Raw genomic sequence first — 13,018 nt, 5'->3', positions numbered from 1 at the left:
CAGTTTTCTATATTCTATGCATATTATTTTCTTTTACTATGTATGGATTACAAAATAATATGTCCTGTACATATCCATAAATGCTACAATAGTGTTATTTTTATTTTTATATATGAGTTCATGTGTATGCATGTCAATATACTCATGTGTGCATATGTGTATGTGGGGGCTTGTCTATACACTTGTGCGAAAGCTAGAAGCTGACATCTGGTGTCTTCACCACTTCTCACGTTAGTTTTGAGACAAAGCCCTGACACTGGCCCTGGGACTATTTGGTTAGTTTGCTGGTCAGCAAGCCCCTGGGCTCTTTCTATACCTGCATGCCCAGCACGAGGCTCCCGAGCATGATGGCTCACCACACCCAACTCTTTTACATGGCTCTTGGGATCTGGTCCTCCTGGTTTTTCAGCAAGAAAGATGACTGCACACCATCCCCGATATTAATATTTTAAACAGTTTTTAGTGCTGAGATAATTGTATATAAGAAGTAATATAGAGAAATCCCTGAAATTTTCAAGTACTTTCTCCTGGTGGTGACATCTTGAAAAATTGCAGTGCCATAATTATGATCAGGATGCTAGACAGACAGCTATGTACAGAGAGCCTCAGTATCACCCAGAGGACCCCAGCATCCCTCTTGTAAGCCACGCCCACTCTCCTCCAATGCCACACCCACTCTCCTCCAATGCCACACCCACTCTCCTCCAATGCCACCTCCACCTTCTACCACTGCCACTTCAACTTTCCTTCAATACAAACCCTTCTCTAACCACTGATAACCACAGATTTATTTCCATTTGCATATTTTTTCATCCCAAGAATGATATATTAGTGGAATTATGCAGGATGCATAACCATCAGATTAGTATGTGATTATCTGGAAAACCATCCAGATTGTCCCGTGTATTGATAGTCCATTCTGTTTGATGGATAGCAGGTTCTATGGTATGGACATACCATAGCTTATTTCCAGTTTGACTCCTGTGAACCAGGCACTGATGTACAGGTTTTTGTGAGAACGTGTATTCACTGGTCTGGGATGTGTGTCCAGGGGTCAATGCTGGTGCATATGTTAGCTGTCTGTATCTTTGTGGTTTCCATCAACTTTAAAATTGTGATATGATACACAACACAAATGTCATCATCATTTGTAAGTCTGGCTCAATGGCATCGAATATGTTGATAAAGTGTGATTATCAGTCTACAAAATTATTTTCATCTTTCAATTGACTCTGCAGACAGAAGACACCTGGGACCCACCCAGCATTAGGATGAACAAATATGTGATGGAGAGGTGGGAAAGACAGAAAATTGGAGCTGTGGGCTCACTATGGAGAGGGGTGGAACTGGAGATAAGATGGCAGCGACAGGTGAGAGAGAGGGCTGAGGTCAACAAGCTGCCATTGCCCAGTAAAGTCTGCAGGATGGTGTGCTGCCACTGGAGCCTATGCAGATGCAGACTCAGCCCCTGAACCTGCCATCTAGCCGCAGGGCTCTCCTGGCAAAGTGCCATTTTTCTGGATTGGATCTCCTCAAAGGACCACAGTGGTCTGTGATGCCACTGGAGGCTATGTCTATGGTCCATGTTGTGGCCCCAGGCTTCTATGATGCCTGAGATCCATGCAGACATTAGCAGTCTATGCCACTGCCTGATGCTTTGGTGTTGTCCTTGGTGCTGTAGTGGGAGTGGGGTTGCTCATTGTGAGTGGTAACTATAGCCACCTGAGGCCATGTTGAGGTCTGCAGTTTGTCAGCTGCTGAGGGCCATGAATGGGTCTGTGGTCATGATATGGCCCAGGCCTCGTGGATATGCAGGACAGGTGTTTCCACAGAAGCCCATGGTAATGATCATGGTCTAGCTTGCAGTCTGAAGGCATGTTGATGTTTGTAGGACGAGATAGCAAGGCAGGTAGTGGCATGGGCATGGGAGAGCTATCCCTGCCCTCTCCAGTTGCAGCACAAGGCTCCTCAGTTGATGGCTTCTCCATCCCCACTCAGTGGATACAGGTGAAGAAAGACTCACCTTCCTGTGAGGGACTAGCTGCTAGGAATGTGACCGTGATCCTTCCTTCCTCCCTCCCTCCTTCCCTCCCTCCCTCCCTCCCTCCCTCCCTCCCTCCCTCCCTTCCTTCCTTCCTTCCTTCCTCTCCTCCTCTTGCTCCTCCTCCTTCTTCTTCTACCTCTTCCTCTTCCTCTTCTTCAGGAATGAGAAAGGTCATTGGGGAGATGGGTGGGCAGGAAAGAACTGGGATGTGAGCACAGTTGGGGTGCATGATGTAAGATTACCAAATAATCAAATAATGATGATGATGATAACAACAGTGGGACTCTGCCCTCACTAAATGACACTTCCCCATCTCCACCGCCAGCAACCACCATTTTACTTCCTGTTGTTATGATTTTGATTATTTTAAGTTTTGTGTGTGAGTGGTCACCTTAATTATTTCCCATCCATTTTAAAGATCAAGTTTAATATCAGTTTCTACATGTTTAATTGGGCTCATTCCATTTTTGCCCTTTCCCTATTTGTGACATCACTTGTGATAATGTCCTCCAGTTTTTTCCATGCTGCAGAATATGTCAGGAGTTATTATTCATGGCTGAATAATATTTCATTGCATGAATTTACCATCCTTTGCTTTTTGATTTTCCCATCAGTGAACAGTTGAAATGCATCTGTGTTTTAGATAATGTGAACACTGCTGATATGAACATGATGTTTGAACCTCTGATTTAAATTATTTTTGGCATACATTAATTTTCTATTATGACAATGAAATATCTGATGTGATTAATTTTACAAAAAGGTTAATTGTTGTTTACAATTCTGGAGATCCACTCCAAGACTGGGTGGCCCCATTTCTTAGGGACTCTGGAAAGGGCTGCTCACTGCAGAAGAACCACACCCACTTTCCTCATAGACAAGGAAGCAGAGCAAGAAAAAGGAAGAAACAGATCCCACAGGACCCTTGAAAGGCATGTACCCAATGACCTGTCCTGACGCCTCAGCCCCTCCCAAGAACATCTTGGGTACCAAGAATTTCACATGGGCCATTAAAGGACATATAACATCCAAAGTATAATGTATTCTAAGAATAGGACATTTGATTACATGATAATCCTGTTCATGGTATTCTGGGAACTGTGTTCTGGGTTCTGTGGAGACTATACCACGTTGCATTACCAACAATGCATGGTTTTCCAGTTACTCTGCAATGAATGTTACTTTGCTTGTGATTGCAGGCATCCTAACGGAAAGGGAGCAGTCACTCACACATGCTAGCCAAATGCTTTCCTACCACTGAGCTACATTCCCAACCCCAGCCGTCGATGCCACAACAGTACTGTCTTCCAGATCACGAATATGTCTTAAAATATTTAATTTCTTTCATCTATGCTCTGTAGTTTTTATTGCATTGCTCCTTTGCCTCTTTGGTTAATTGCTTAATATTTTATTCCTTTTAATCAGTATCATAAAATACTGTGTTAGTTACAGTATTATTTCACTTGTTAAAATAATAAAATTGCCATTTTAGTTCTCATTTGTATTGAAACCTGATTTTCCACTTCAAATGTGTATTTCTCATATATTTGTCTGTGCTGATAAAAGTAGCTGTAATCCTCACTACTGTGTAGTATTTCACTGTTTGCACCATAAATTCTTTTGTGATATAGGTTGCTTGCATCTCAGTGATGTTGCGAGCATTTGTGTGCATGTCTTCTTGACATATGTTCCTCTTTATTGTATGCACCTAGGAAGGAAGCATTTCTGACAGAGAATATGTGTTGTTTGATTTGAAAGACATTACCTAAATCTTCAAGAGACTCCATGACAGTGGGATCCATCTAGATGCCACCACTTGCTCTACTGTCCTAGGATTCAAGTTGCAAGCCACTCACGCACAGACTTGGAAACACACTTCCTGTCTGTTTCTTCCAGCAGTTGCATCTTGTAGACAACTCCTTCCTTGCTCCTTCTCCCTCCTGCACATCTGGATTTTCTTGCCCTCACCAGTGGTCATTACCACCACCTAATGGCTGATGTTCACTGATGCTCCTATTTCCAGACACCGTCAACAGGTTTCTAAGCATGAGGTGGGTAACAGAAATGTTACTTCTACCTTACATTCAACAAAACCAAAGCCAAAAACAAATGAAAGACTTGTTCAGGGTCACGAGTTTACATTCCGACTAAGGCCTGTAAACTCCCAACTCCCAGGCTTTATATTGGATTCCTCTGTTATGTCTTCTTATTTTCTTCTGATGTGTGTGTGTGTGTGTGTGTGTGTGTGTGTGTGCGTGTGTGTCTTTCATTTGGAAACTCAGAACACTGGGATGGGTAGCAAGGAACTTGTGCTGTGCGACTGGGGTGATTTGAGTATTGGGTGAGCTGAATCACCCGATGCAAGACATACAGTTTCTTTTTCCTTTTTTTTTTTTTTTTGAAATAATTAGCATTGTGTCTTTAGTGTTTCTTATGCCATGTGATCTTCATAATGACCTGAGTAGATTATGATACAATTGTATTCAGTATCCCATGATTGTTAGGTATATCTGCGTAAGTTATTGTCAAAGAATGTTTCCTTACATGCTACTTTTCCTTTCATTTGTGTTGCTTTCTTAAGATAAAATGCTTGTGGAGAAGCTCCCAGGCCAATGGGCGGATCCTTTTTCTGATTTGTGATACTGATCAGTATTAAATGTATAGTTAGAAAGGGAGTTCTAAGTGAATCAGGGCCACTTGAGGTCAGCAGCCCAGTCTCTGTGGAGATATCTTCCTGATATGCCAATTTATTGCCTACAACTGATTTTAATTAGTTTATTTGTGTGATGTCATAACTTCCAGCATCCTCTATGCTCATTCTCCTGGTCAGTGTGATTTGCTCTGGTGCCTGACCCTGCATCCATCAGACATTTATACTCCAACAGTGGAGATGATGCTCAGAGTACATTTTTACCACTGAAGTAGTAATAATTTACAGACCCCTTCTGGAAAAGCAGTTCCATTCAGTACCATTGAAAACTCAGAGGATAAAATTAAATGAAATAGGAGGAAAATGAAACACAGACGCCTGGAAGGTGAAGGACATTTGGAGTAGAAGTAGTGTTATAAAACTCATGAAGACCATGGCCTTGCTGCTCCGTAAGTTTGAGTCTTGGCTCTTTCACTTGTTAAGTGATCCTCAACCACTTAAGTTTGCAGTCATTGTCTTCTGTTTTTAAAATTGCAATAAAAAGAATTAAAATATATTTACATCATTTCCTTCATTCCTATGTTTTCCTCAAGCTTTCTCATGTCTCCCTGTTAATTTTTCTCAAATTGGTAACCTCTTTCAAACTATTAGTGATATATATATATATATATATATATATATATATATATATATATAATTTTAATTCTATATATAGAATATATTTTTCTATATATTTTAATTCTAATTAATTAAAATTTTAATTTAATTAATTTAAATTTTTTATACTAAAATTAATTTTAATTCTCTCTCTATGCATATATATGCATAAATATAGAAATACAGCCTGCTTAATTATGTTTGGTATAGTTTGTGCATGTATGATGTATGATTTTAGGACTGACCATTTTGTATTGAATAACCAGTTAGGGGGCTCATTTCTTGGAGAGACTAATTCTCCTTTTCTTAGCAGTCATGGCTTAATTGTTAAACTGGTAGATAATGATATCAACTTGATAGATTTCTTGGGAGAATTGACTGAGGCAACACAGATAAACAGCAAATGTTTCTGGTATATAACAAGCAGTTACTGAGAAGAAGCATGTATTTCTTGTAATAGAAATGGAATTTGTTGGTGTAAGTCACTGATGCTTGCTAAATCAAAGGTATTATCTTATTCCCTTTGAGTCTTTATTCTTCTTATTCTGTAAACAGTCATATGATGTGGATAAGAAAAAAAGACCATAAGATTTAAATTATCTCAAGATAAAAAATGTAATGACAAAAAATTGCTAGAGCTAATATTGAGACCCATATCAATTTGGTTTGAATCTTTTTTTCCTGAAAACTAAATGTTAAAGCTTCTTGGTAAAAATTGTATGTTAGAAAAAGATTCAAATCTGACCACCAGGTGGCGCTGGCCAAGGTTCCTTCTATGGGGACATATTTGGCACCTTTTTTGTGGGGGGGAAACAGCAAGAGAGAGGGCAGAGTCCAAAAGGGAGGACAAGCATTTGCTTTGGAAGGGATCCTGTCTCACACACCACGTGTGAACAGTTATGAGTAACACTTTTGACTATTTGGCAAGTTCTATCTTTAGGCACACAATTTAGGAATGTAATTTATTTTAATATGTATGGAAATAAAATCTAGTTTAATAATTTTCATGGTAACTCAGAGCTTAATCTTACTTTCATTAGTTAAAATATCTGTTAAATTCTGGAAACTTGAAGGTTATGGTAGAAACGGCTGGTAGCTCTTTACCTACCGAGTAAAGAAAGGGCTTCCATTTTATTAGCCTTGAAGGAATTAAAGTCATGTTTCATAGACACAGCTTGATTAAATCGCAGGAAACATGCTGTCACTCAATGTGCAGTTTATAATAGCACTTAAGAGTGATTTCTGGTTGTCTAACTTGGTTCTTAAGTTTGCAAAAACGTGTTCTTCTAAGTCACACCATTAAATCTGTAACATTTTGGGTCAGTTGCAATTATAAAAACATGCATAGCTGGTCTCATGCTTTAACCCTGTTTAGAACATACGTAGTTACAATTTGTCAACAAACTGTCCTGTAATGTTAACAAAGCGTAAATATGAGAACATACATTCTGACTTATCAAGGATCAGGGTTTGTTGTTTTATTTGTTTGTTTGTTTGTTTTTTGCCCCGGTCTGGGTCCTATATTTCTTTTTTGTACACTAGGCCATGAATTGGTACGGAATGGGCCTCAGCAGCTCAGGCTCCTTCCCGTTAGTCCTCACGAAGCACGCTTCTCTCCGTGGTGCAGGTTGAACCCAGGTGCCCTTCTCTTTGGCTTCCTTTTTCTTCTCATCGTTCTCCACACACATCAGGAAGCTGTCTCTGCTCTTCGAGTGCTCAATGTGCTCAGTCCGCACACTGATGCTCTTGGCCAGAATCTCGCCCTTAACTTGCTTGTTTACAGTGATGCCCACGGCATGCTGGGTGACATTGTAGACTCTTCCGGTTTTGCGTGGTAACACTTGTGGAGCATTCCTTTTTGAACAGTACCCATTCCCTTGATGTCTACAATGTCACCCTTCTTGTAGATTCACCTGTATGTGGCCAAAGGAGCAACTCCATGTTTCCTAAAAGGCCTAGAGAATACAGAGTGAGCACCCCTTCTCTTTCCCTTTGTGTTGGTCATCTTGATGAGTTATGGAGATGCCTGCCGTGGCTGAAAGGGAAGGGCGGGTTTTTCAGAGTTTAAATCACAAGCATCATTTTAACTTCTTCACCCAGGAATCATGAATCGCCACATATTTTAATAAATTATATTTATTAAATATGTGGATATGTAATAACGGAGGATATGTAATAACGGAATGCTTCCCTAGCAACAAGCAAAGAGACACCTTGGTGGTAGTGGTGTTTTTGTATCAGTCAGGGGCAGAGCAGATGTCAGTCCTTTCTTCATTCTAGCTTGATGCCTGGCTTGGTGGCTGATATACATCCTCGCAGGGCTTAGAACAGACCACACCAGACCAAACGGTTCCATGTGGGGTTTATTCAGGAGATAGGGCAAAGATGGGGAAGAGGAAGAAGATAGAGATGGAAGAAAAGATCGAGGTCAGGGGGTTCTGCCTGTTTTATATGGGCGGTGATGTAGCCTCTCCCATGTAAAGGTGGAAGGTAGCCAGGTGGATTCTGAGAATGTATGGCGGTTGCCTTGGCAACGATGGTCACCTAGATGTGATGTCACTGGGTTCGAAGCCTGATACCAACATACCTCCCTTTCTTCTTATTATAAAGAGAAGAAAAGGGGGGAGGGGAAGCCGATGGTGAAAGGGGAGTTGGAGTGCTGTGTAGGGGTGTAGTCAGTCCATTTTGGGGTGTAGCTGGCTTTCACCATCGGAGTCCACTTGGTAGATGTGTGCATCAGGTTCCTCTGTGGACAGTGGCTGGTAATCCTCTAACAGGAACTGATTAATAGTTTGGTTAGAAATAATACCAGGAGGATGACTAGAAAGGGTGTTACAAAAGAGGGCATCTGCTTTTATATGGGTTTTTTAAAAATCTCAGAACTGGAGGTTTCACATTTCCCTAAAAACAGCATTCTTCTTGGAGGAACAGCAAAGACCATCTTCTTTAGCTGTCAGGACATCTGGCCCCCTTGTCAGTTCTGAAGCACCACAGCTGGAATCCTGCGGGTCTTGTATGTAGAAAAGAGTGTCTTGCGGTGAGAAAGTAGGGAAAAGGAAGGAACCCAAGAAAATAAAAAACTAGTTATTCCTAGGAATGATAAAATCTCTGCCTTTGTAGAAGTAACAGTTAGAGACCAAATCAGATTCTATCTAAGGAAATAGCCTTGTGGGTTGGGGTGATTGTTAGTCCCAAATAGGTGACCTGAGGAGTGGACAATTGGACTTTAGAAGGTGAGACCCTATAGCCTTGACTGGAAAGGAAGTTTAGAAGAGCAGTGGTGTCAACTTGGCTAATCTCTAGAGAGGGGCTGCAGAGAGGGACATCACCTACGTAAAGTGTTGGGAGCCGACTTTTAGCAGAAAGCGACTACATTATCTTTGCAGCCATCTGGAACCATATACTCTGATAGAGACTTGTTTTTCAACAGCCTACAACAGCTGAGCACACTCTGACAAACATCTTGTTTATCCCACATAGCTTGTTTTGCTGTTTAGTGCCCCCAGCTGCATGGTGCATGTGGTAGAATGTTTTCACCTATGTTCTGCTTGTGCTTATCAATACCCAGGATTTTCTTGTAGTAGAGTCAATAGGGGAAATAAAGGAGTAACCAGACTTGACTACACACTCTGGTTTGTCTCCGTTCTTCGTGTCTCTTGGCCCTGCATCCCCACTCTCTCTCTCTCTCTTGACCAGAGCACCTAGCCCCAAAACGTGGGGCAGTGTGGACAGCAACATTAGTGGCTCCCAAAGCGTGGGGCCGCCAAGTGTGGAGAGTGCAGTCCTCAACAGTAAAGTACAATCTTAGATCTAGGGAGAGATAAAGAGAGCAAGTCAGAAGCCAGGGCCTGGCCAAATAGGTGAGGGCTGTCCTGGAATCCATGAGGTAGAGCAGTCTAGGTAAGTTGGGTAGAAAAGTGGGAGTCAGGATCTGTCCAGGTAAAGGCAAATATGTCCTGTGACAGGTGTCTAGAGGGATAAAGAAAAATGCGTCCTTGAGATCTAGGACTAAAAAATGAGAAATCCCTGAGGGGATAGTAGAAAGAAGTATGTAAGGGTTAGCCACAACAGGATGGAGGGGAACCACTGCAGAATTGATGCGTCTGAGGTCTTGAACCAGGCGATAGGTACCATTAGGTTTTTTTACTGCTAGTATAGGAGCGTTAAAGGGGGAAGAGGTGGGGTGAAGGAGTTTTTTCCTTAAGAGGTCAGAAATGATAGGCTTGAGTCCTCTGAGGCTCTGGAGAGAGAGGTATTGAGCTTGGGTGATGTACCTGGTAGAGTCCAGTAACTGGATGACAACAGGAGAATGATATTTAGCAACAGAGGGGTTCTGGACGTCCAAAACTCAGGGTCCACCTGAGAAGCTGGTAAGGGAAATACCATGTTAGTGTTAGTAGGTTGACTGGCTAGAAGAAGGAGCAGAGGAACTGCTGGTGAGCTTGGGTTTAGGCAAATTGGGGGAGCAAAGGAAATAGGCTCCCAACTTAGCTAAAATATCCCTTCCCAAAAGGACATGTAGGCACTACCAAAAAGGAATGGGTGAGAGGTATACCCCTAAAAGTGCCACTAAGTGGAGAGGTCAGGTGAGGAAGGTAAGGTTGTCCTCCTACCCTGACAATAGGAAAACGTGAAGGTGAGGTGGGTCCCCAAATCTCTGTCAGGACCTAGTAAGTGGCCCCAGTGTCCAAGAGGAAGGAGATGGGTCTTCCACATACTATAATACCTACCTGGGGCTCCCTGCTAGTGATGGGCATGGTTGGGTCGAGAGAGCTCTGGCCCCATCAGTCCTCCACAGCCAATCCTAGAAGGTCAGCTGAAGAGTTTTCTGGGAGCGATGTCCCTCTGTTCTGGGCAACATGAGGGCAATAGACAGCCCAATGTCTCTTCTGATGGCACCTAGGACATGGTCCCCTTGGCTTCCTGCGGTTGGGGCAAGCCTTAGCCCAATGACCTTGTTGACCACATTTATAGCAGGAGCCTGGTGGTCCCTAAGCCTTCAAAGACCAGGAGTCTGGGGTAGCGGCTGAGGCTGGTCGGATAGCCTTTGCCAGCATGTCATATTTCTGTTTTCGGGCTTTCTCATCTCTCTCATGGTACATCTTGAAGGCCAGCACCAACACTTCTGCCTGTGGAGTTAGGGGTCCCTTTTCTAATCTCCTGAGTTTAGCTTTTATGTTGGGGTAGCTCTGGGAAAAAATAGGTCATCAGAAGTTGCTTACCTTCTGGGTTTTCAGGGTCCAGATTAGTATACTGCAACAAAGCCTTTGTAAGGCGTCCTAAAAACTGAGACCTGTTGAGGCCCACACTCTGCCTCAACACTTTGGTGCAAAGTGCTCTGGTCAAGAGAGAGAGTGTGGCTCTTGGGGCAAGAGACTCGAAGAATGGAGACAAGACAGGGTGTGATTCAGTCTCTTCTATTTTCTTAAGTCTCCCTTCTTGAAGGGAATTCTGAGGTATTTATATACACAAGCAGGAGAACACAGGTGAAAACATTTTACCACGTGCACCATACAGCTGAGGTCACTAAACAGCAAAACAAGCTATGTGGGATAAACAATATATTTATCAGAGTGTGCTTCAGCTGTTATAGGCTTTTGACAACCAAGTCTTTCATCAGGGTATATGGTTCCAGATGGCTGCAAAGTTGATCTAGCCACTTTCTACTAAAGTCGGCTCCCAACAGAGACCGGTTTTCCTGTTTGTCCTGGACAACCTCTTGGAGTTTCTCAAAGTTTACTGCCTTTAAGGCTGCCTTTCTTAGGCCTGCCAAAAGACATGTTATAAATCTATCTCTAGCTAAGATACCACCTGTGGAATTATAATTCCACTGAGGATCCTGGTCAGGAACTGCCTCAGATTCAATTGAATATGTTCTGTCTGTCTGATGAATCTGATCTGCATGGGTTTTTGTCTCTGCCCAAACTCCCCTGCGTTCATCAGGAAGTAAATTGTTAGTGAGAATCATATGCACATCATGGAAAGTCAAGCTATAAGATTGAGTGATGTACTGGAACTCTTTAATAAAGGCAGAGGAGTCAGAGGTATAGGAACCCAGTCTGCTCTCTATTTGAGAAAGTTCACTCAGTGAGAAAAGGACATGTCCTCTGCCCAGACCATCATCTCCAGACACTTTCCTTAGAGGAAGGACAGATGCTGGCTTAGATGTCCCTGGAGGAGAAGGAATTGGAGGTTTGACTGTGGCCTTAGAATGTGTGATAGGAGGGGTAAAGGTTGGTGCCAATGCAGGGCGATTAGAGTGGCCTGCAGCTGGCACAGAAGGAGGGGAGGGGTCTAGAGTGGTCGGGCTAGTAGACTCTGAGGTATCCTGGTGAGAAGAAGAAACTGAGGCAACAGTTTGGGTTTTCCGCAATATGGAAACAGATCTTCGATGGAAGGGAGGCAGTTCGTCAGCTGGATCTAAGGGTGTAGTGTCATCTAACGGTGGTTGAGTAGGTTTCATGGCTAAGAGAAGCTGGGGTGGGGAACAGGCAGAACACATGGGGGGATTAGAGCGAAGGTAGATGAATGCTTGGATGTAGGGAACCTCTTTCCATTTACCAGACTGCTGTATGTATGAAGAGCCTTTAAAATGATTGGGTCTAGCATGCCGTTAGGTGGCCATTTTGAACCATTATCTAGAGGATACCGAATCCAGACCTTATTGCAGAGGTGTATCAGTTTGGAAGGTCTCAGAATCAGGTGTTAATTTTAGAGATTTGAAGTTTTTCAGGAGACAACCCAGTGGGGTGTCTGGGGGTACAGTCGAAGATAATTTAGCACCCATTGGGTGATGGGGGGGGGCTGTTACCAAACTATTCATATCAGTGTCCTGAGAGAAAAGTCGGTAATGGATCAGGCAGGCAGCCTAGATATCAGGTCGTCACGAGAATATCTAGGGGCCCCAGCTGTGGCTAATTTCCGGAGATCGGCAGAATGCAGGTCAACGTGGTACCAGGGATCTATCGGCTGCTGCAAGAGCTTGGGGTGTTTATGAACTGCTTTCGAGGAGGGAAGTCACTCAATGGCCTAAGTCCTAAGTCATAGGTAAGCCAGGAGGCCAGTCATATGGACTGGGGCATTGAAACGCCAACCCCTCCTCCCAGGAAAGGCTGGCCAGGCGCTATCTGAGCATTTAGGGTCCCTCCCACCAATTGGAAGCTCCTTACCAATCAATATGCCAGTGTGTGTTTGCAGGCTTTTGCAGTCTGGTATCAGGAAAGGTGGAACCGTGAGGTCTGTGTAGGCCTGTCTGGCTGCCTAGCCCACGTGGCAGAGCACCACGTGGGGGCCGCAGTGACACAGCTCACGTGGTGGAAGTTCCCTGAGCCTCGTAGCAGTGGGTGGAGTTGGTTTGCAGTGGCGGAAATCCACAGGGTTGGTGAGGGCAGGTAGCTGTGGATGGAATCTACATGGTATAGCAGTGGCGGTAGTGGCGGTGGCAGCAGCAGGCCACGTGGCATCAGTCCTGCACGGACACAGCAGCCAGCAGCTACGGCTGCCAGCAACTGCATGGTGGTCCTGAAGTCTTCAGTCTCAGCCCAAATGCACCGATATCTGTGTGCGTGTGGCTTAGAACAGACCACACCAGATCAAATGGTTCCAAGTGGGGTTTATTTAGGAGATAGGGTGGCAAGGGTGCAGGTCCAGCTCAATGGTGCTTCCCA

General features: G+C 43.5%; 1 pseudogene; it reads right to left on the bottom strand.

Moving 5' to 3' along the window:
* Window positions 1-6,889: 6,889 nt before the first annotated feature.
* On the bottom strand, window positions 6,890-7,356 carry LOC117704985 (large ribosomal subunit protein eL21 pseudogene; annotated as a pseudogene).
* Window positions 7,357-13,018: the final 5,662 nt, after the last annotated feature.

Source organism: Arvicanthis niloticus, chromosome 3, assembly GCF_011762505.2.
Source record: "Arvicanthis niloticus isolate mArvNil1 chromosome 3, mArvNil1.pat.X, whole genome shotgun sequence".
Classification (NCBI taxonomy): Eukaryota; Metazoa; Chordata; class Mammalia; order Rodentia; family Muridae; genus Arvicanthis; species Arvicanthis niloticus.
Note: the sequence above shows the minus strand (reverse complement) of the source record. Positions and strands in the feature narration are given on the sequence as shown.